The sequence below is a fragment of the Panthera onca genome, chromosome B1 (assembly GCF_046562875.1).
Source record: "Panthera onca isolate mPanOnc1 chromosome B1, mPanOnc1 haplotype 2, whole genome shotgun sequence".
Taxonomy (NCBI): domain Eukaryota; kingdom Metazoa; phylum Chordata; class Mammalia; order Carnivora; family Felidae; genus Panthera; species Panthera onca.
The window spans coordinates 151,624,453-151,645,915 of NC_138342.1; positions in this window are offsets into that span (position 1 = coordinate 151,624,453).

Here is a 21,463-nt window from a genome sequence, read left to right on the forward strand (position 1 = left end):
AACACATACTGATATTATCTACTTCTGGCTTACTGATAAGTAGGATAAAGAAGTAAAGGATAAGGAACTATGCGTTTCACTATCCTTTCCTTTCCTTCTATGTTCACTTTAGGTTTAAATAAATGGCCAGTACCCCAAAGTAAATGAGTAAGAAATGACATGGTAGGATTTCTTGATTTCTTACTTCTTAAAATGTCATTGCCATTGTTTCATATTTGAAGTTCTGGTTCAAATGGAAAGTGTGGACTCTGAGTGCCATCACCAATGTTATTTACTCTGTTGTAAGACTTAACATGCTTGCCTTGTATGTTAATGGGGGTTTCCACCTTGGAAACAAGGAACAATGACAGAAAAGCACATTTCCCCTCTGCTCAGGTGCATTTTCTATTGTCATAACACTTCCCTCTCAAAACATATGTTCAAAGATATGTTCACAGATAAAATTATTTAAAATTTTAAAATTCCAGGTGTTGGGGCACCTGGGTGACTCTTGTCAGTTAACCATCTGATTATGGATTTTGACTCAAGTCATGATCTCATGAGTTTGAGCCCCACTTGGGATTCTCTCTTTCTTCTCTCTGTCCCTCCTGCGCACATGCTCTCTCCCTCTCAAAAATAAATAAATAAACTTAATAAAAAAAATTCCAGGTGGTGACAACAGGTCATCAAATTAGATGTGGAGTCCTTGTATTACAGCATATGTCTCATGCTCATGAAGTCAGCATAAACAAAGGAATAGAACTGACCACGGATACCTGGGTGGTCAGTTGAGTGACCAACTTTGGCTTAGGTCATGATCTCACAGTTCATGGATTCAAGTTCCACATCAGTCTCTGAGCTGACAGCTCAGAGCCTGGAGCCTGCTTCAGATTCTGCGTCTCCCTCTCTCTCTACCCCTTCCCTACTCATATTCTGTCTCTCTCTCTCTCTCTCTTTCTCAAAAATAAATAAAGCATTTAAACAATTTTAAAGAATTGACCTGATGAAGGAATTGAAGCTCATGGACATCACCAAATATTAAATATCAGGATCCGCTTTTACTCCAATGACATTGAATATGATGATGGTTCATCTAGAACATTTCAGTATCATAAAGTTGACCATCCAACCACCCTTGAGCATTTAAAACCAGATGATATTTCTGTCACTGATGACTGCAGAGTAAGTTTGCATGTTACTTTTTTTTCTTCTGGATCAAAACCTTACATTTGTATAACTCCAATGCAATCTTTATCACTTAGCTCCATATTAGTTGCAAAGGACATTATGAATAAAAATTATTTGAGAAAGCATGGCTAATAAGATGGTAACTTCCCCCAAAAAACAAACGTTAAATTGATATCTGTGTTGTTTCTAATTTGTTGGCTTCTTTTTTTTTCTTTTGGAAGAAATATAACTTCTTTATTTATAGACCACATGAATTTTTACGTAGAAAATCCCAAGGAATCTACAAAACTAGAACTAATAGTAGAATTTAGCTATTTCTCAAGATGTATTTCCTGCTGGTTTACTGACGGGCATTTGATTGTTTTATTTTGTAACAATCAACAGTCCATCTATATACCAGAAACAAATAATTACAAAGTGAAAAAAAATCCATTTAGAACAAAGAAAATGCCCATCAACAGAAGAAAAGATAAATTGTGGTACAGCCATAAAATTTGGCCTATGTGTAGAATTTCTAGGGACATTCACATACAAATCTTTTTGTAGATGTAAGTTTTCACTTTTTTAATTAATAACATGAAGACTGCATTGTTGAGTAATACACTGAGTAAACTATTAACATAAGAAATTACCAAACTATTTTTCAAAGTGGCCATATCATTTTGAATTTCCATTAAGCTATTTTTGAGTTGGTTGCTCCATATCCTTATAGCAATTAATACTGCCATTTTTAAAAAATATTTTTAATGTTTATTTGTTTTGGAGAGAGACAGACAGACAGAGCATGAGTGGAGGAAGGGTGGAAAGAGTGGAAGACAGAATCTGAAGCAGGCTCCAGGCTCCTAGCTGTCAGCACAGAGCCCGATGTGGGGCTCGAACTCACTAACCGTGAGATCATGCCCTGAGCCAAAGTCAGATGCTCAACCCACTGAGCCACCCAGGTGCCCTAATAATGCCATTTTTTTAATGTAAGCCATTTTAACTGATGCAATACTGGTATTATATTCTCATTCTAAATTGCATTTATACAGGACTAATCACATTGTGCATATTTGTCATTCATATTAAGTAGCCTGGCTCCAGGCCAAAACCCTGTATATGATTTTGCAGGCCAAACCACAGGCAATTACAAGGCTTTCCTTAAGATGCCTTAGGCTTCTTGGTGTATACACAATGTATTATAGTTTTCTAGAAGAAGATGCAATCAAGAACTCAGGCATCCCTGGCGGGTTGTGCTCTTCAGATCTATTCTTAGCCCAGGTGCCTCCTTTTGGCTGAGACCTACTTGGATTAGCTTACTTTTCTCCAATCTGACTCAGCATTTTTCCACTTCTCCCCCTTTCCCATTTCAGAAACTGTTACTCCAGCCCCATGGAAATGAGATGATTCCCTGCCATCTGCACTGTGTCATTTGACCCTTACTTGGTACCATTCTTTGGGAAAAAATACAACACCTAGAAAACATCTTTTTTTCTTTTACCTTTTGTTGCATTGTCGCAGTAAATACATAACGGCTTGATTATTACTTTCGGTTTGGCTTGTTGCCCTAATTTACCACCCCAACACCTGGCAAGTGGACATATACATTATTTTGTAAAGTGTCTCCTCAAATTATGTTCCTTTTTTGAGACTGTCTTCTTATTAATAGGCTGTAAATTTTCATCATATATTCTGGATACAGCTCCTCAGTTTGATACATATTTTGCAAATTTTTCTACCAGTATTTTCCTTACTATGGGTTTTGAAAAGCAAAAGTATGTCTACAAAAACTTATTTATCAAGTCTCTGTTTAGTATTCATGTAAAATACCAGTCATTTCCCAATTGATTTCATCTGTCACATTTATGAAATTCAATACAGCATATATGTGTGGGTTCCTTTCTGAACTTTCAATTTCACTGATCTATGTCTACTCATCTATATTTTGTGAAGCCAATACCACCTTTTTTTTTAATTACTATAGATTTGTATTGTCTTGAAATCAGATAATGTAGGATCTCCAGCCTTCTATTTCCTTAATTATTTTGATTTGTCTAGATACTTACATTTCATATAAACTTAAAATTAGTTTGTCAATTGCTACAGATTCCACTTGAGAATCTGATTCTGATTTTATTTATATATTAATTTAGTCAGAATTGGCATAGAAACAATATTGAATATTCTATCCCTAAACATAGGATATCTCTCCCATTTATTTCCTCTTTAACTCATCTCAGTATCCTGTTGCATTTTTAAGTGTACCGATACATACACATATTTATTACATTAATTCCTACATATTTTATGTTTTAATATTATGTTATAAATGATAATTTTTATTTTCCAGAAATTCATTTCTAATTCAGTTTTTTATAATGTTTTATTTTATATTTGAGAGAGAGACAGAGCGCAAGCAAGGAAGGGGCAGAGAGATGCACACAGAATCTGAAACAGGCTCCAGGCTCTGAGCTGTCAGCACAGAGCCCGATGTGGGGCTCGAACTCATGGACCGTGAGATCATGACCTGAGCCCAAGTCAGACACTCAACCGACTGAGGCCACCCAGGCGCCCCACTTCAAATTCACTTTTAATACACTTCCAGAAATGCACTTCTAAAAAATGGGGGAAAGGCTAGATGTACATGTTCTAGGCTGATCTAGGATTCAAAGTACTTACAAAATTTAACTGCTAGATGACACTACCAAGCAAGTGGAATTTTAGGAGTCATCAATGTTAATGTTGAATCTAAGGATCTCATCACATTTGTGAGCCATAGCCACCTCTGAAACATCCCTTTTGTGACACCATGATTCTTAGTGACCCAACATGGGACACTACTGACTATTATAGTCAGAGGCAATGGCCAAAATGAAAGGTATATGAATTCTGACTTATTTCTGCCTTCCACATCCCAAAGGAAGGCATCAGATTGGCAGAACCCAACTTTATTAAAACTTTAGCAATAATGCAGTCTAGAAAACAGCATTTCCATGTTCTGAAAGTCAGAAATAAATATGTACCAACTTGGGGGCACCTGGGTGGCTCAGTGGATTAACCCTCTGGCATTGGCTTAGGCCATGATCTCCCAGTTTGTGGGTTCAAGCCCCTCATCGGGGTCTGTGCTGACAGCTCAGAGCCTGGAGCCTGCTTTGGATTCTGCGTCTCCCTCTCTCTCTGCCCCTCCCCTGCTTGCACTCTGTCTCTCTCTCTCTCTCAAAAATAAAATAAAAACATTTTTACAATACATATCAGTTTAATAAATCTATCATATGCAGTGATAGAAGCATGTCTGTTATCTTGCTATATTTATTTACAGATACTACCTACTGTGCCTGTTTATACTCATACCAAAATTCACCATGACGCTAATTTTACTACATCCTAGTAAATAAGTACTATCTTTAAAAATAAGCATTATTTATTATTTTATTTATTATTTATTATATTATTAAAAATAATATGTTCTGTTAATTCATGTTATTATTAATTAATTCATTGTGCTTTTAAAAATATTTTTCCCAGGCACCTGAGTGGCTCAGTCAGTTAAACCTCTGGCTCTTAATTTTGGCTCAGGTCATGATCTCATGGTTTGAGATTGAGTGTCGTGTTGGGCTCTGCTTTGGGCATGGAGCCTGCTTCAGATTCTCTCTCTCTTCCTCTCCTCCTGCTACTCCCCCACATGCTTGTTTTCTCTCTCTCAAAAAACAAACAAAAAAAATATTTTCCTCATTTGTTGAAATGACTATTTGATTTTTTCATCCATTTAGTTTTTGGATTTATTCATTCTCATATGAATCAGTAATACGTTATTTTTTTCTCTTGCACATATTCTGGCATTTGTTTTTGGGTTTGAGCTTTTGTCACTTTTTAAACCATTTTTTATTTGCTTTTGTCATTAATTTGCTTTCCATTACACATATTTAAAAAATATTTACTACACACCTACTATTTTCTAGAGTTGGTAGAACAAAACTTTGGAGATACAAGAGTTAACAAAAGCAGACCCAGGTGAACATAGAAATTACTCTACCTATAAATTAAGTGACTAACAAATAATTATAAAATGGCAGCCTAGGAAGGTAATATGAATTAAAAATAAATGTGTTGGGGCACCTGGGTGGCTCAGTCAATTAGGCATCCCACTCCGGCTCAGGTCATGATCTCACAGCTCATGAGTTCAAGCCCTATATTGAGCTCTGTGCTGCCAGCTCAGAGCCTGGAGCCTGCTTTGGATTCTGTGTCTCCCTCTCTGTCTCTGCTCCTACCCTGCCCATGCTGGCTCTCTCTCTCTCTCTCAAAAATAAACATTAAAAAAAAATTTTAATGAATGTATTTATAACAGTGTGTAACAAAGATCTGATCCTAAACTATGAAATTTTTCCTAAACGAATAAGTAAGAAATAAGAATAAGTAAGAAATAACCAAAGTAGGCAGATTTAATGAAGTTGTGCAAAGAGGGTGAAAGATAAGATAAAGACTTATGCAAGCTGAAACAGGAGAAGTAGGGGAAAAAAACCAGGCAAAACCTTGCAGACCACTGCATAAAATAGCACTCAGATAAACTTTTAAAGCCTTCAAGTACCAGAAGTCTTAAATATTCATAAAGTCTCTCAGTCATTCATTTTGTGTCTTATTCCATTATTTTACACTTAAACAAATTTCCCACTTCAGGTACATGATTATTAATTATCCCTCTCAACTTTGGGTAAGCAAGTATTTACCATAATGTGACAGAAGAATGCTTAAATCACACATGCTTTGTGATACAAATTTAAGAAGAAAAATCATTCCCTATTAATGAGAAAATAATAACACATGTGGTTGCATATCAGCAAAAAAAAAAAAGCATTAACTGAACTTATCATTATAGCTTGCCATCCTACTGCTTTTTAAAAGACATTTTTATATATCAGTTAAAGATTTTGCCGTGTATCAAGTTGATTAAAGCAGAAAAACAAAATTTTCCAAAAATCTTCCATAACTTGCATATCTCTCACATAATAACAATCACCAGGTATTCTATACATCATATGTCCTTAAATACACTTTTAATTGAATACGCACCAGTTTTACCATATGGCAATTTTTAAAGTTCAACAACTTATCATCTCTTTCGAGGAATATTATAACTGAGTGTTTTTGGGCCTCCCTAACTCCAGATTTATAACCTGCAATTTAATTCTTCATAGTGACACTACTTAGCTCTCTCTAAATTACAATCCAGGGTTAGCGGGAAGATGGCGGCATAGGAGGACGCTGGGCTCACCGCGTCTTGCTGATCACCTAGATTCCACCCACACCTGCCTAAATAACCCAGAAAACTGCCATAAGACTAGCAGAATGGATTCTCCGGAGCCAAACGCAGACGAGAGGCCCACGGAAGAGGGTAGGAACGGCGGAGAGGCGGTGCATGCTACACGGACTGGCGGGAGGGAGCCGGGCAGAGGGGCGGCCCGCCGGCCAAGCAGAGCCCCCGAGGCTGGCTTGCAAAAGCGGAGGGGCCAGACGGAGTGTGGTCCGAAGCAAGCAGCACTTAACAGTTGGTAGGCTCTAAGCTAGCAGCTCTGCTCAGAGAGCAGGATGGCTGGAGGACAATGGGAGGGAGAGGTTGTTTTTTTTTTTTTTTTAATTTTTTTTCAACGTTTTTTATTTATTTTTGGGACAGAGAGAGACAGAGCATGAACGGGGGAGGGGCAGAGAGAGAGGGAGACACAGAATGGGAAACAGGCTCCAGGCTCCGAGCCATCAGCCCAGAGCCTGACGCGGGGCTCGAACTCACAGACCGCGAGATCGTGACCTGGCTGAAGTCAGACGCTTAACCGACTGCGCCCCGGGAGGGAGAGTTTTTGAGCCCCGGATGGACGACAGAGCTCAGCTTGGAAGGAACAAAGGCGCTTTCCAGCGCCATCTCCCTCGCCCATCCCCCAGCCAAATTCACAAAGGGAACTAGTTCCTGTCAGGGAACTTGCTTGCAATGCACACACCCAAGGCTGTGCTTCTGTGGATCCATCCCTCTGGCGGGTCTGACCCCCTCCTGGTGCCCCAGGGCCCCTCCCTAAGCAGATCTCCAAAGGAAAAGTGAGCTGAGCCTGCCCCCCAGCCCCCGTGCACCTCTCCGATCCACCCCAGCTAATACACCAGGTCCCCAGCACCACAAGCCTGGCAGTGCGCAAGTAGCCCAGACCGGCCACGCCACCCCACAGTGAATCCAGCCCCTAGGAGAGGGGAAGAGAAGGCACACACCAGTCTGGCTGTGGCCCCAGCGGTGGGCTGGGGACAGACATCAGGTCTGACTGAGGCCCCGCCCACCAACGCAAGTTATTCAAGACAGCACAGGGGAAGTGCCCTGCAGTCCCACACCACTCCAGGGACCATCCAAAATGACGAAACAGAAGAATTCTCCTCAAAAAACCGTCCAGGAAATAACAACAGCTAATGAACTGATCAAAAACGATTTAAACAATATAACAGGAAGTGAATTTAGAATAATAGTCATAAAATTAATCCCTGGGCTTGAAAACAGTATAAAGGACAGCAGAGAATCTCTTGCTACAGAGATCAAGGGACTAAGGAACAGCCACGAGGAGCTAAATAATGCTATCAATGAACTGCAAAATAAAATGGAGACAACCACGGCTCATATTCAAGAGGCAGAGAAGAGAATAAGTGAACTAGAAGACAAAATTATGGAAAAAGAAGACGCTGAGAAAAAGAGAGATTAAAAAAATCCAGGAGTATGAGGGGAAAATTAGAGAACTAAGTGATGCACTGAAGAGAAATAATATATGCATAATTGGTATTCCGGAGGAGGAAGAAAAAGGGAAAGGTGGTGAAGGTGTATTTGAAGAAATAATACCTGAGAACTTCTCTGATCTGGGGAAGGAAAAAGGCTTTGAAACCTAAGAGGCACAGAGAACTCCCTTCAGATGTAACTTGAATCGGTCTTCTGCATGACATATCATAGTGAAACTGGCAAAATACAAGGATAAAGAGAAAATTCTAAAAGCAGCTAGGGAGAAACATGCTCTAACATATAAGGGAGACCGATAAGATTCATGACGGATCTCTCTACTGCAACTTGGCAGGCCAGAAAGGAATGTCAAGATCTTCAATATGATGAACAGAAAAAATATGCAGCCGAGAATCCTTTATCCAGCAAGTCTGTCATTTAGAATAGAAGGAGAGATCAAGGTCTTCCCAAACAAACAAAAACTGAAGGAATTCGTCACCACTAAACCAGCCCTACAAGAGATCCTAAGGGGGATCCTGTGAGACAAAGTACCAGAGACATCGATACAAGCATGAAACCTACAGATCATAATGACTCTAAACCCATATCTTTCTATAATAACACTGAACGTAAATGGATTAAATGCACCATCCAAAAGACATAGGGTATCAGAATGGATAAAAAAAACACGACCCATCTATTTGCTGTCTACAAGAGACCCATTTTAGACCTGAGGACACGTTCAGATTGAAAGTGAGGGGATGGAGAACTATTTATCATGCCACTGGAAGTCAAAAGAAAGCTGGAGTGGCCATATTTATATCAGACAAACTAGACTTTAAATTAAAGGTTGTAACAAGAGATAAATAAGGGCATTATATAATAATCACAGGGTCTATCCATCAGGAAGAGCTAATAATTATAAATGTCTATGCACCGAATACGGGAGCCCCCAAATATATAAAACAATTACTGATAAACATAAGCAACCTTATTGATAAGAATGGTAATTGCAGGGGACTTTAACACTCCACTTACAGAAATGAATAGATCATCTAGACACACGGTCAATAAAGAAACAAGGGCCCTGAATGATACATTGGATCAGATGGACTTGACAGATATATTTAGAACTCTGCATCCCAAAGCAACAGAATATACTTTCTTCTCAAGTGCACATGGAACATTCTCCAAGATAGATCACATACTGGGTCACAAAACAGCCTGTCATAAGTATACAAGAATTGAGATCATACCATGCATACTTTCAGACCACAATACTATGAAGCTTGACATCAACCACAGGAAAAAGTCTGGAAAACCTCCAAAAGCATGGAGGTTAAGGAACACCCTACTAAAGAATGAATGGATCAACCAGGCAATTAGAGAAGAAATTAAAAAATATATGGAAACAAACGAAAATGAAAATACAACAATCTAAACGCTTTGGGATGCAGCGAAAGCAGTCCTGAGGGGAAAATACATTGCAATCCAGGCCTATCTCAAGAAACAAGAAAAGTCCCAAATACAAAATCTAACAGCACACCTAAAGGAAATAGAAGCAGAACAGCAAAGACAGCCTAAACCCAGCATAAGAAGAGAAATAATAAAGATCAGAGCAGAAATAAACAATATAGAATCTAAAAAAACTGGAGAGCAAGATCAATGAAACCAAGAGTTGGTGTTTTGAAAAAAAAAAAAAATTGATAAGCCTCCAGCCAGGCTTCTCAAAAAGAAAAGGGAGATGACCCAAATAGATAAAATCATGAATGAAAATGGAATTATTACAACCAATCCTTCAGAAATACAAGCAATTATCTGGGAATACTATGAAAAATTATATGCCAACAAACTGGACAACCTGGAAGAAATGGACAAATTCCTAAATACCCACATGCTTCCAAACCTCAATCAGGAAGAAATAGAAAGCTTGAACAGACCCATAACCAGCGAAGAAATTAAATCAGTTATCAAAAATCTCCCAAAAATAAGAGTTCAGGACCAGATGGCTTCCCAGGGGAGTTCTACCAGACATTTAAAGCAGAGATAATACCTATCCTTCCCAAGCTATTCCAAAATAGAAAGGGAAGGAAAAGTTCCAGACTCATTCTATGAAGCCAGTATTACTTTGATTCCTAAACCAGACAGAGACCCAGTAAAAAAAGAGAACTACCAGCCAATATCCCTGATGAATATGGATGCAAAAATTCTCAATAAGATACTAGAAAATCGAATTCAACAGCATATAAAAAGAATTGTTCACCATGTCAAATGAGATTCATTCCTGGGCTGCAGGGCTGGTTCAACATTCGCAAATCAATCAACGTGATACATCACATTAATAAAAGATAAGAACCATGTGATCCTGTCAATCAATGCTGAAAAAGCATTTGACAAAATTCAGCATCTTTCTTAATAAAAACCCTCGAGAAAGTCGGGATAGAAGGAACATACTTAAAGATCATAAAAGCCATTTATGAAAAACCCACAGCTAACATCATCCTCAATGGGGAAAAACTGAGAGCTTTCCCCCTGAGATCAGGAACACGACAGGGATGCCCACTCTCACTGCTGTTGTTTAACATAGTGTTGGAATTTCTAGCATCAGCAATCAGACAACAAAAGGAAATCAAAGGCATCAAAATTGGCAAAGATGAAGTCAAGCTTTCACTTTTTGCAGATGACTTGATATTATACATGGAAAATCTGATAGACTCCGCCAGAAGTCTGCTAGAACTGATACATGAATTCAGCAAAGTTGCAGGATACAAAATCAATGTACAGAAATCAGTTGCATTCTTACACACTAATAATGAAGCAACAGAAAGACAAATAAAGAAACTGATCCCATTCACAATTCCACCAAGAAGCATAAAATACCTAGGAATAAATCTAACCAAAGATGTAAAAGATCTGTATGCTGAAAACTATGGAAAGCTTGTGAAGGAAATTGAAGATATAAAGAAACGGAAAAACATTCCGTGCTCATGGATTGGAAGAATAACTACTGTTAAAATGTCAATACTACCCAAAGCTATCTACACATTCAATGCAATCCCAATCAAAATTGCACCAGCATTCTTCTTGAAAGTAGAGCAAGCAATCCTAATATTCATATGGAACCACAAAAGGCCCCGAATAGCCAAAGTAATTTTGAAGAAGAAGTCCAAAGCAGGAGGCATCACAATCCCAGACTTTAGCCTCTACTACAAACCTGTCATCATCAAGACAGCATGGTATTGGCACAAAAACAGACACATAGACCAATGGAATAGAATAGAAACCCCAGAACTAGACCCACAAACGTATGGCCAACTCATCTTTGACAAAGCAGGAAAGAACATCCAATGGAAAAAAGACAGTCTCTTTAACAAATGGTGCTGGGAGAACTGGACAGCAACATGCAGAAGGTTGAAACTAGACCACTTTCTCACACCATTCACAAAAATAAACTCAAAATGGATAAGGACCTGAATGTGAGACAGGAAACCATCAAAACCCTAGAGGAGAAAGCAGGAAAAGACCTCTCTGACCTCAGCCGTAGCAAGTTCTTACTTGACACATCCCCAAAGGCAAGGGAATTAAAAGCAAAAATGAATTACTGGGACCTTATGAAGATAAAAAGCTTCTGCACAGCAAAGGAAACAATCAACAAAACTAAAAGGCAACCAACAGAATAGGGAAAGATATTTGCAAATGACATATCGGACAAAGGGCTAGTATCCAAAATCTATAAAGAGCTCACCAAACTCCACACCCGAAAAGCAAATAATCCAGTGAAGAAATGGGCAGAAAACATGAATAGACACTTCTCTAAAGAAGACACCCGGATGGCCAACAGGCACATGAAAAGATGCTCAACGTTGCTCTTCATCAGGTAAATACAAATCAAAACCACACTCAGATATCTCCTCACGCCAGTCAGAGTGGCCAAAATGAACAAATCAGGGGACTATAGATGCTGGCAAGGATGTGGAGAAACAGGAACCCTCTTTCACTGTTGGTGGGAATGCAAACTGGTGCAGCCGCTCCGGAAAACAGTGTGGAGGTTCCTCAAAAAATTAAACGTAGACCTACCCTATGACCCAGCAGTAGCACTACTAGGAATTTACCCAAAGGATACAGGAGTACTGATGCATAGGGGCACTTGTACCCCAATGTTTATAGCAGCACTCTTAACAATAGCCAAATTATGGAAAGAGCCTAAATGTCCATCAACTGATGAATGGATAAAGAAATTGTGGTTTATATACACAATGGATTACTACGTGGCAATGAGAAAGAATGAAATATGGCCCTTTGTAGCAACGTGGATGGAACTGGAGAGTGTGATGCTAAGTGAAATAAGCCATACAGAGAAAGACAGATACCATATGGTTTCACTCTTATGTGGATCCTGAGAAACTTAACAGAAACCCATGGGGGAGGGGAAGGAAAAAAAAAAAAAAAAGAGGTTAGAGTGGGAGAGAGCCAAAGCATAAGAGACTCTAAAAAACTGAGAACAAACTGAGGGTTGATGGGGGGTGGGAGGGAGGGGAGGGTGGGTGGTGGGTATTGAAGAGGGCACCTTTTGGAATGAGCACTGGGTGTTGAATCGAAACCAATTTGACAATAAATTTCATAAAAAATAAAAATAAATAAAATAATTAAAATAAATTACAATTCGATAATAATATATCCATTTGTTTTATTCCTTTTATAATCATGCAGTTATTTATTTTTTTAACTTTTTATTTGAATTCCAGTTAGTTAATATATAGTGTATATTATATGTCCCTTGCAGTAGTAGAATTTTGTGATATATCACTTACGTACAATATTCAGTGCTCACACACCAAGTGCCTCTTTTATAACCCATCCTCCTGCCCACCCCCCCTCAATCAACCCTCAGTATATTCTCTATAGTTGAGTTTTATGGTTTGCCTGTCTCTTTTTTCCCCCTTCCCCCTATATTCATCTGTTTGGTTTCTTAAATTCCACATATGATTGAAATCATATGGTATTTGTCTTTCTCTAACTGACTTATTTTGCTCAGCCTACTACTCTCTAGCTCTGCCCACATCATCACAAATGGCAGTTTCCTTCTTTTTGATGGCTGAGTAATAGTCCATTGTGCATATATAAATACACCACAACTTCTTTATCCATTCATCAGTTGATGGACATTTGTGCTCTTTCCATAACATGGCTATTGTTGATACTGCTGCTCTAAACACTGGGGTGCATGTGCCCCTTTGAGTCAGTACATATGTGTTTCTTAAATAGAAGTTATACAGAGACTACTTGGGAAAATAACATTTAACAGAATAAAATAATTTTAACTCCTTCTATGTATGTCCTTACAGAGAACAAAACCAAAGTAGTTTGATAATAAGTTACAAACCAGCCTAAGAAACCAATACAATTAAACTAACTGCACTCTTCTAATGTGACAATTGTTGCTTTCCTGACTAATAAGCAGATGTGAATTTGGTAGGAGTCATATAATACCAACTGTTTTGATTTTTAAATATTTAATTTATATGATCTCTATGGCAACTCAATAATTTAATCACTTTTCTTTATCACCGTTAACGTGAAAATTCCATCTGCACCACAATTACTTACAAGTTTTAGTCTTCACTTTAAACAAATGTTGAATTTATGTAATTAAGTCTGCTGTTATTCATAGGCTTACACAGTAAACACGGCACTATTTGCAATTATTAATAGAGGTGAAAATGCAAGTATTGAAATTATGGGATCACCCTAAAATTTAAGAAGGTCACGTAATGGAAATATAGCATATATTTTTATCAATGAAAGAAACAAAACTTTAAAAATATTTTTTGGGACAGGAACATCCTATTTTGTGATTTGTGGACACTTGGTTTTCACAGTATCATCTGGGATCACTTGCAGCCCTAAATGTTTTATCTTTCAGAGATCAACTTATTAAATAAACACTTATTTAATTTCTCATATGTGGTCAACAGTGTTTGGGCATTAAGATTATAGTAGCGTATAAAAGATAAAAGTGCCCTTCTCTCACAGTGCGGACAGCACATTGTACAAAATAGACATCAGACTTTTAAACAACATATTTTTAAAGCCATAGAGTTGAAAATGGAGGAAAGCAGAATAACATATTGGTCTAAACGTGTGGTCTTTGGAGACAGGCAGCCTGGGTGCGAACCCATCTCAACAACTTTTTTTTTTAATTTTTTTAATGCCTGTTTATTTTTGAGACAGAGAGAGACAGAGCCTGAACAGGGGAGGGTCAGAGAGAGAGGGAGACACAGAATCCGAAGCAGGCTCCAGGCTCTGAGCTGTCAGCACAGAGCCCCAAGCGGGGCTCGAACTCACGGACCGTGAGATCATGACCTGAGCCGAAGTCGGACGCTTAACCGACTGAGCCATCCAGGCGCCCCTCTCAACAATTTTTAATAGCTATAGTATTTAACATCCTTAAGAATTTAGCTTTCATATTTGCCAATGTACAAAATCAAAGTTCCTACATACTAGAATTACTTTGAAGATTTATTACACCAATTATGGAACATATTTAGCACATACTAAATGCTGGAAGTATTAGTTCTCTTTTAACATTATTCTTAAGAACTATCAAGTGAGTCTGCCACTGATTCTTGGATGCTAGCAAAAGACACACAAGGCCCAGAGCCTGGGATACAGGCCTTTATTAATCTCATTTTTTAGCAGCCCTGGGAGCACAGAAGAGATTCCCTGTGCTATTATCACAGGGCAGCTAAAAGAGGGCCAGAAGACTCCTTCATACATGGTGGGTTTCATAACAGAACTCAAATCTTAGGGGATGCTAAGATAAGTCTGCCCGGCTTGCTCCAGAGGGAGACATTATCGTTATCATACCAGACAGTAAACAAACCTGACCTTTGCTCTAGAATAAAACACTAGCTCTACCTTGCAAGGCTGTTTGCTATTAAAAAAAAAAAAATAAAAATCCTTGAAAACATAGATCGAAGCGAAGACAGTCCATGTCCTTAAAATACGTACAGAACGTTTCTCAGCACAATTAATATTTGGTGTATGAAAGAAATGTTCACAGTAGAAAAGGATATATAATGGGGTAGGAGCCTTATTTTATAGAGGAGGCAATGGGAAAAACTAGAAATGAGGCTTGGGTAAAAATCTGCAGAATAAATAAGTTCTTTTCAAATGAATCAAAGGATGTGTGCAGTTGGTGGCGTTGAAAAGCTTCGTCTGGAGAGTGCAGAGCAAAGGAACAGCTCACAAGGGCCCTGAATATAAATCTGTATAGTTAACTCAGGGAATAGAGACAGAAAACAGGTGCCAGGTGCCTAAAGCCGAGTAAAGTAGGGGAAAGGTAGGGAAAAAAAGTAGATAGAGATCAGATTGTTGTCCACTAAAGATTTCAAATTTCATAGTAAAAGAAATAAACAGCACTTCTATGTAAACATCAGAAGGAGTTTGTCAATTTCTTAAAAAAAAAAAAAAAAAAAAGTTCCTGCTGGGATTTTTATAGGATTTTAATGAATCAACAAACCATTTTGAAAGAATTCCCACCTTAACCACAATGAGTTCTGATTCATGAGCATGGAATAAATCTCATATTGTGAGATTGAGATGGCATCCCACATAAGGCTCTGCACTGAGAGTAGGAGCCTGTTTGGGATTCTGTCTCTCCCTCTCTTTCTGCCCCTCCCCTGCTTATGCTCTCTCTCTCTCTCTCTCTCTCTCTCTCTCTCTGTTTCTCTCTCCCTCTCAAAATAAATAAACTTAAAAAATAAAAAAATAGGGGTGCCTGGGTGGCTCAATGGAGAATCTGACTCTTGATTTTAGCTCAGGTCATGATCTCAAGGTTCATGGGTTTGAGCCCTGCATAGGGCTCTGCACCGACAATACAGAGCCTGCTTAGGATTCTCTTTCTCTCTCCCTCTCTGCTCCTCCCCCACTTGTGCTCTCACTGGCTCTCAAAATAAATATTTAAAAATTAAATAAACAATTAATTAAAACTTAAAAATAAAGGTAAGTAATTTTAAATCATGAATCGCTTTTTTAAAAGGTTAAAATACACACAGATGAATTGTTAACAAATAAATCTCAAATTTGCTGAGGCATAAAAATTCTATTTAAGTCATCAGTCAACTCTTACCTTTCCAATGAGGCTATTCTGATCACCCCCATTTAATATTGCAATGTGTATTTATTCATACAGTAGCCAAATATGAAATGACATTCTTTTAATTTTGGGCATATTTCAGGGCCAATCATATAGCAACAGATTAAACTCAAAAGCAGATGGTAGAATCCATCTAATTTCTTTTCTATTAAGTGAAACATTAAAAATACCACTTTTCTCATTAATTCTTTCTTTGGAAAATTTAATTGTTCTTCATTAAACATATTAACATGTAATGGGTGTTTATTATTTTAAAAAATTAATTCAAAATTTTAATTCCTTGGTATTAATTTTAATACAGTAAATATCACTATGTAGCCCAGAGTTCTAGAGTACCTAAATTTTACAAGGTTTTTCAATGTAACCTAAGAAATCTACCAGTCAGGATTAAATTTTACTGTGACTAATAGAGAACTGAAAAATAGTGGCTAAAACAAGATAGAAGTTAAATTTCACTCTCATGGAAAATTAGAGATACAGGCCAATGAGGGTTAGTATAAAGACCCCACAGTAGTTTAAGAAGTTGCTTCCACTTATAATCTCGTTACCAGGAGTTAGTTACATAACCAACCATAGGTGACTGCACAGAAACTGGAGAATGTGGCGTTTATTCTGGAAAGCCACATATATCCTAGGAGATAGTAGTGGTATAAGAGAGAAGAGTTCAACTTGGCAAGTTAAAGCCCTTGGTCTTCTAATTTGTTATGTGACCTTTGTCCTATTACTTAAACTTCCCGAACCACATTTCCTTTATATGTACAATGAGGCTCACACGAGTACCAACCTCACAGTATTATCAGGATGATAAATAAAACCCACAGAGAGCTTAGAAAATTGTATATCACATTTTATTGAGTATTCAAGTGTGTTATACTTGAATATATGCAAGTTTTGTTCTAATTACATGCAAATATCATGTTTAAAGAGTTTTAAATAGAATGATGTTCTGGGAAACTACAGGATAATTTAGATGACTGAAATTCATGATATTTCTTACATTCCTAACACCTTTTCTTATTAAAAATCTGTTAAAACACAGCCTCATGCATTTAGGAAAAGAGAAAGAAAAAATCTTGGTATGATTTGTCAGAGAAGAAACTTTGTGGAATAAACATATCTAGTACAGATTTTTTTTTTTTTTGCTGTAGACTGTAAGATAGAAAAAAAATCTTTGTTAATTCTTATGGAATATTCAAATAGCTTATATTTGCCATTTAAAATAAAACAAACTATATTCAAAAACATTCTAGTCTGATAGGAAGAACAGGGCATCTACAGCCTAGATCTCAGAGTCCTGCCTTTTTAAACTCCTGGCCCATAATCTATGTTTATGCTAAGAGAGGAAGCATGAGGGGCTACAGAGAGAGACACCAGAGTATCGCAGGGTGACAAGTGTCCATCTATCAGTAAGTTTTTGTACACAGGCTAACAGGTATATAGAACTACAAAGCTAAACAGAACAAGTTGAATAAGCTACTTCTGTTAAAAATTTCAGTCAAGAAACAACCTTTGGGAATTAGGCAAACACCATAAACCTCATGATGAACACTTTTTTTCCAGCTTTCTAAGTTATCATTAATAAATAAAAATTGTATATATTTATGGTGTACAGTGCGATGATTTGATATATGTATACTCTGTGAAATGATCACCACAGTCAAGTTAATTAACACACCCACCACCTCGCGTGGTTTTCTTTTTGTGTATGTGTTTTATGTGGAAAGAATACTTAAGGTCTGCCCTCGGCAAATTTCAAGTATACCAAACAGTATTATTCACTAAAGCTATCAAATCATCATGCTGCACATTAGATCGCCAGAGCTTGTTCATGATATAATGAAAAGTTTGTAGCATTTGACCATCATTTCTCGTTTCTCCCACCCCAGCCCTTGGCAACCACCCCTCTATTCTCCGCTTCTGGGAGTACAATTTTTTTTTAGATTGTACATATAAACGAGATCATACAGTATTTGCTTTTCTGCGTCTGGCTTATTTCACCTAACATAATATCCCCCAGGTTATTCATGTTATTTCAAATGGCAAGATTTCCTTCTTTTTTTTTCTTTTGATGTTTATTTATTTTTGAGAGAGAGAGACAAAGACTGAGCAAGAGAGGGGCAGAGAGAGAGAGGGAGACACAGAATCCAAAGCAGGCTTCAGGATCTGAGCTGGCAGCACAGAGCCTGATTCAGGGCTGGAACCCACAAACCATGAGATTATGACCTGAGCCAAAGTCAGATGCTTAACCCACCAAGCCACCCACACTCCCCAAGGGATTTCCTTCTTTTTTAATGCTGAATAATATCCCATCGTGTGTGTGTGTGTGTGTGTGTGTGTGTGTGTGTGTGTCACATTTTCTTTTTCCATTCATCTGTTTCATTATAGTAGTATGTTATGAGTAGGATTTAGAGAAAAAGAGGGGGAAAAAATCATTCCATAAAATAAATACTATCAAAATCCTAAGGAGAGACAAGCATGTACAGTTTGTCTCCAAAGAAATTTGAGCTGTGGAATAATTTGAAGTGCTAAGATACACAGATTGGCTTCCAAATTGTAGAAATCTGATATGACAAATTAGAGAGTTAACATTTGTCAGTTATAGGCATCAGAATGCTATTACAATTATATGAGTAAGCATCTTGCATGATGTAAGTCATGTTTTCAGTGTATCATCTAAAGCAATGTGAAGCAGGAAATGAAAGATGGTGGTGGGGTGGGATAGGGGGAAGCTGTGAAGACAAAGAATAACAAAGCATGATGTGGAAATGATCAAAAATTAAAGGAATATAAATTTCACAATAACTGCCACTGTCACAAAGCGTTGGAGATTCTATTCCTTAGGAGTAACAGAGTTTCCCCTGTCATTTCAATGTTTTAACAGTATAATGGTGGGAATATGCCCATAGTTTTGAAACCACTTTTGTGGGTGATATTATCTCTTTCTATTTCTTTTTATTTTTTTAAACACAGATGGTCAGCCTATTTCCCTGGACTGATAGATCTAGAAAGGATCAGAAATCTGTGTTAAATCCTCAGGTAATGCAGATATTGTTGTTGTTGTTGTTGTTGTTGTTGTTGTTTACCTCAGCCATTTTTGAAATTTGCCCAATTAGATCATCCTGAAGTATCTTTTGACTTTTAAGTCTAATTTCAGTTAAAATAGCATGTCAATCTAAAGATTCATCAATGAAAAAGTAGAAACGTTTTCAATTTGTTTTCAACATTTATTATGTCCTAAAGCATAACTCGTCAGTGTCAAAATATCAAAATGTAGATCTTTGTAACTGAGCTCATGGATATATAAATCAATGATTAATCATGAGTTTAGTTGAAACATCATAATATAAAATCTATTTGCACATATGTCCTAGGGGCATATCAGATCCCCTCTCTGCCAATTGGCCTCTATTTCATTCATAAGAAATTACATAACTTGAAGGTTTTTCTCACACTGTTTATATTTAAAGAACACATTTTGATTTCAGATTTAACTTTTACTAGATGACTAATAATATTTATTTCTTCAATTCAGTCTTTTCTATTTATTGATAAAACCACCTAAAACAATATGATCTGTATGGCAGCTTAATCTTGTGAGTTGGTAATTAAATTATAATTAAAGATGGACTTTAGTAAATCTGTAAAGTGTTTTTGTGTGATCAGCCTTGTTAATTTTGTCTGTCCTTAGGTCCAGTTGGAGCCGTTTATGATTCATTTTTGTATAAAATGGTTCAACAAACCAAATATACTGGTCATAGAGTCAAGCAATATAATATTCAACAGTAGGCACATAGGTTAAACTACATGTAAATGAAGTACAAGATCACTTTTGAAACTAAAACTTGAACATTTTGAAATGAGAATATCACCGTCTCTGCAGTACACATAAACACCCCTCCTTCACTGTTATGACTGTGTTCAATTAACATTTGTAAATTAGAGCTCAGGGTGCCAGGGGATGAGTTGCCATTCAACAAAAGACCACAAGAGAGGGGTGCCTGGGTGGCTCAGTCGGTTGAGCTTCCGACTTCAGCTCAGGTCATGATCTCACGGTCTGTGAATTCAAGCCCCGCATTGGGCTCTGTGCTGATGGCTCAGAGCCTGGAGCCTGCTTCGGATTCTGTGTCTCCCTTTCTCTCTGCCCCTCCCCTGTTCATGCTCTGTCTCTCTCTGTCTCAAAATAAATAAAAACCTTAAGAAAAAAAAAATTTTTTAATAAAAAAAAGAGACCACAAGAGAAATTGAAATAGGTATATCACTCACAGGTCCTGGAGAAAGTGCAAGGCAAGCCTCAAGAAACCACACACGTAGGTCAAGATGGAGAGCCAGACAGGAACCGGGCGTTCATGCCTATGTTAGTGTCTATGGGTGGAGTGGGTTTGGAATCACCAGGCTAAGACTGGATTCACACCAAACAACAACAACAAAAAAAGCAGTGTTTTGGTAAGTTCCAGAAGGGTCTTATCCAATGTGTGAACACGGGGAAAGCCCTGTGATATGGGGGAGACTAGTGATTATGAGGACTGTGGGGAAGTCATATCAGGCAACTACACTTGCTTGTGACTCTGTGGGTATTATCTACTGTATCCACTTGCATGAGGGACTAGTGTCAGTTTAAATCTCCCTCAGGCCACTGAGCTAAAAATAATACAATACAATACAATACAATACAATACAATACAATACAATAATCTCCCTTGGGCCCTGAGCCAAAGTGGATCCTGAGGTAGCAATACCATGCAGTAACTCAGCTAAAGTCTTGGCATTCACTATCTACAGTTGTTGGACCTTGATGTTGAGAGAGTTGAGCAGCAATTTCATGAGGTAATTTTAACATCTTGTTCAGGTAGTATTATAAACATTGGCATTCTGTGAGGTAGCCCATCTTCGAACAGGACCCCTCACAGTAAGTATGCTTAGATTGATGCTTGTATCAGTAGAATGAACATAGTAATATTTTCAGTATAATGATGTCACCTATCATTTGCAAATGACTTCACAAAGGACTTTCCAATGCACTGCCTCCCATAATGAACAAAAATGAAGAAACATTTTAAGGGCTTGCTGAAATTTATTTAACCAAATGAGTTAATGAACAATGTGAATTATAAAGCCAAGGAAAAATCCGTAAATCAGAAAATCTCAGATAATTATATGGGTCTGCCTTTTTTGTTGAGATCCTTTATATACATGGTTACAAAGAGTGTACTAGAGAGTTATCTTTGAATGTGAAATCTGATACTGGCAGTGGCAAATATGACACATGAAGTTCTTTTATGCAGATTAAATTATTATAGCTAAAAGAAAATATAAATTTATGGGGCGCCTGGGTGGCTCAGTCAGGTGAGAGGCCTACTTCAGCTCAGGTCATGATCTCACGGTCTGTGAGTTGGAGCCCTGTGTCGGGCTCTGTACTGGCAGCTCAG